The sequence below is a fragment of the Nuphar pumila genome, chromosome 3 (assembly GCF_984573655.1).
Source record: "Nuphar pumila chromosome 3, dmNupPumi1.hap1.1, whole genome shotgun sequence".
Lineage (NCBI taxonomy): Eukaryota > Viridiplantae > Streptophyta > Magnoliopsida > Nymphaeales > Nymphaeaceae > Nuphar > Nuphar pumila.
This window is the reverse complement of record NC_143251.1, coordinates 108,372,701-108,377,002: the sequence shown is the minus strand read 5'-3', so window position 1 is coordinate 108,377,002 and position 4,302 is coordinate 108,372,701.

Sequence of the window (4,302 nt, the reverse complement as noted above, 5' to 3'; positions counted from 1 at the left end):
TAATTCAAAGTCATTTAATATCATCTCATCTAATTTCACATTTGAATTTGTAAAGAATTGAATTTTTATTTAATTATGCATGAAGTTAAAATTTAATCATAAATAACAATTTTTTATGGATTTGAACCTTAAATTAGATAGTGAATTTAACTAATGATATTTGGATAAAAAACAATTAAGTTGGATATAATATATAACATTTAGATCAATTTAGGGTTAGATTAGATTGGATATAACTCATGATATTTTGAATCATATATCATTGGATTGGACTCATAGGGTCGGACACTCCAAAAAATATCATTATTGTTTGGATAGAAATTTTGGATAATAAGTGGCTGATATATTAAATTGAAGTTAACTTTGACGTTCCTCATTTTGGGGGCATCAAAATTGACTATTTACACGCCCAAATTGATGTTGATTTGAGTGTTTTATCATCGACTGAAGTTCATACCCAATTATATGTCAAAAATTAATGTTCTTCAATATTGACTAAATTTTATTATCGATTTGTGTGTGTATAATTAAATCTAAGACCATCACAATGATTTACATTTTGAAGGCTATCAAATCGACTATTTAAATGTTGAATTGTGATAAGTCTTTGGGTCTGTAGGCATCCCAAAAGGTTACCATGTCACTAGAGCCTAAGTCAGGGTAAGAAGTTTTCACTTTTCTTTTATAGCTTAAGTAAATTTAAAATTCAATGAATTAAGAACAATAATTTATTTACTTATTTTATTAATAAATAAAATTAATAGATATTAACCTCTTTTATTAGAGATGAAATTCTTACCTAAGCTCATCTATAAATAGAGGCCCTCGTGAGGAGGATTAACAAGGTTAATTCTTCCTCTTTCTCATATTCTTATCATTCTTCTTCTTTCTTATTCTTTTATGTTATTTCTTTCTTCGATCTTTTCTAGCAGCTATTGAAGCACCTCTAAGGTTTGAAGATGGGAGACAAAGGTCGATCTACATTTGAGAACCTGATTAAGGTAGAGAGTTCTATACTCCACGTAATCCAGAATTCGTGAGTATGAATTCCTTCAATTTTTTATAAGTATAGACCCTAAACCATGCCTCCCACACATGGGTTTAGTTTAGGGTTGTCGAATCATGTGGTTGAAAGGAGTTTTCGAAAGAAAACCTTTCTAAAACTTGTTTTCTATCAAACAGATTTTCTCAGAAAATAAAATTATAAAAAATGTAAAATATGCATGTTACTTGATTGTTTTTTTGAATATTTTGATTTGGGTTAGTAGAATATGATAATATTAATGTTTTATAAAAATTTGAAGGACTTCTATGGTCATTTTCATGAGAAATCATATGTTTTGAAATTCATGTTTATTAGAAAATTTTTTGGTATCGTATTTTTTTGCCTAACAACTGATGAGTAAATCGCTCGTATCTCCCTTGTTCGAAGGAGTTTTAACGAGCATTTTGTTGCATTGAAAAGCTAACAAAATTTTGCATCTATTAATTTTGAGATCTGTTCATGGAATGAGCATGGATCTGTGATAGTTGAAACAGAAAAGTACAAGTCTGCACCAAAACATTTGTAACTTCTTCATACAGATGAGTTTTTATGAATGGTTTGGGGCATCAGAAAGCTGACAAAATTTTCTATAATCTAGGAAAATTTCAGATTTGTGCACCATACAAATTTTTTTTTATAGCCTTTGTAACAGTTAGATCAAGTTATAATTTTTTCAAATTCGGGATTGGTTTAAGAATTGATCCTCGATATAGGGTTTTAGATATTCTTGTGAAAGAAAGATGATCTGAGCATATTGAGTAGATTATTTTATGTTTAACATGATTAAATAGTATGTCATTACATAAATGTTTCATGTTCCATGATTATTTAGGGTTTTGTATGATTCTTGCATAGATATAAGAATGTATGAAATGTTTCTTGATGAATTTATGATTTTGATTAATGTATGCAATTGTTTTAGCAAAGATTAACATAAATCCTTACAGGTATGCATTATATGATGATGTTACCATGTTTAGAGCATCAAAATTTGTGAGTTTATATGTTTTTACCTTGAGTCTTATTCTTTTTGATGAATCTTGCATGAGTTTGAATCTTATTCTTTCCTATCCTCATTTATTATCCGAACCTATTTTAGAAAAAAATTGATATCTTAGTAATAATGAAGCTAATAAATTCAAATAAAAATACTAGAGTGTTCTACACATACAGAGCTTAAATCTAAAGTCTTGATTTGCTTTATTTGGATCCATATCGAGGACAAAACGTTCCTTGTAATAAAGCATAATTTTTTTGCCCTGTCTGTAGGATTGTTCCAACCCATGATTTTGATGGTTGTAAAGATCCAACCAAGATTGATCAAAATAAATAAATAAAAATCTGGGTGAAATCTAACATATATAAGATGATATTGTAAAAAGGATTTTATGAAAAGATATATCTATAGGCCTTGAAAAATTTTTTAAACCAAGAAATTTTTTTGTAGACGATAGGGTCTGTCTTATATTTTTCCTAAACAGGGTTTAGTCACAGAATTTTTTTTTATTTTATTATAACGAATTTTTCAGTTCTATTTCTTGCACTGTTTTTCTGAGATAGGTTCATTCACAGTAAAATTGGGATGCTGCAATTCGATTTCTGTAATTTTTGGTAGGTTTTCCAAAAATTGGTTCATAGAGATCCAAGTTTGCACAATATGACATGTAATGATGCTTGATTGTATTCTCCATTATGGAGAATGATTATGGATGTTTGTTTTGAAATTTGAGCGGATATATAGGCAAACTGAATGTATTCATGTTGTTCTTGATTTATAATAATTTATATGATATGCATGTTAATGAACATTGAATATCATAAGGCATGATTAGTGTAAAATAAATTGTTACATATGTTATTTCTTGTTTAAGCATGATCATAAATTGCATGTGGTTGCAGCCTTTATGTATGCATGTGGTCATATGACATGATGATAGTGATGATGACGTGAATGTATGGATGCATGCAAAGTTATGAAAGCTTATCATATTGATTATGTACATGTGCATATGTTTACTAAGTAAGAGGCATGAGTAGGTGATTAAATGCCTTATTCAAAGCATGCATTCATTGGTCCCGAAGTGGCCAAATCAGCTTTCATGAAATTTGTTATGGTATCACATGTAAGAAATTAATGCATATAAGCGAAACCATAACACTAAAGCAATGACTTGCAAAGGGGTAAATTGTACTAATAGCTTCGTGCAAATATGTTTTAAGAACGAAAGGTTGCTCCTTCCCCACTCACGAAGATAAGAGAAAACCTCTACAAAGACTGCAACATAGAGGGTATGAAACTCATGAAGGAAATCTAATACATCGGGTTAGTGGTGATGAAAGTTTTTGTCTCTCTTGTCGCCTCGCACCTAGACTAGTGAAAGATGTTCGGTCAGGCCAAAGTCACCCTTGTATGAAAATATTCATGTGACATGACCCTCATCTAGATATATGCTTGTGTTTGTACCCACAGAGTTAAGAAGTGAAAGTTAAATGTATGTGCATTAAATAAACATGACATGCATCATATAAAAAAAAAGATAATTAAATATAATATTTGACTCATGCATATGAAGGGCTTTTGCATTGGTAACTTCATGCATTTTTAACTGTTCATGCATTTGTTCTTATTTAAGTTCAATAAATGTTGGATAAATGTTGACTTTTATAATTATATATTTATTTGAAGTAATTGCAATACTTGTTGAACCTTATTGTATTAGAATTGTTAAATATATGAAAGTCTGAAGAAATCCCTGCTTATGAATTTTAGATTACTTGTTTAGTATAGCTTTGGCCTACTGAGACATGTTTTGTATGACCCCATGAATTGTTAATGTTTTTTTCAGGAAGTGAGTGAATTCACATATGATGGCGGGAGGTTGCGACGGGGACCGAGTCATACTTTTCCCAAATCTTCGAAGTTCTGGAATAAGAGCATATTAGTTGCTTAGGACTCTGATATATAAATTGATAATTTTTATTATTAATAATGGACATGTGAGAACCTTTATTTCATTTATGGATGTCTAAAATTCTAAGTTCAAATCCCTTGATGAATGTAAATATGAATGTAAAGGAAAAGTAACACGTCAAGTTTTACTCTCGTTGATTTTCCATTGCAATTTCATAAAAGAATTTAAACAAAAAAATCCATGATTGCGGGACTTAAAATTTGGAGTGTTACAAAGTAAATACCTTATAACAAGTTTCCTTTGGCTTGAAAGAAAACCAAAGAGGTGCTCTTGGGGATGGAAGTC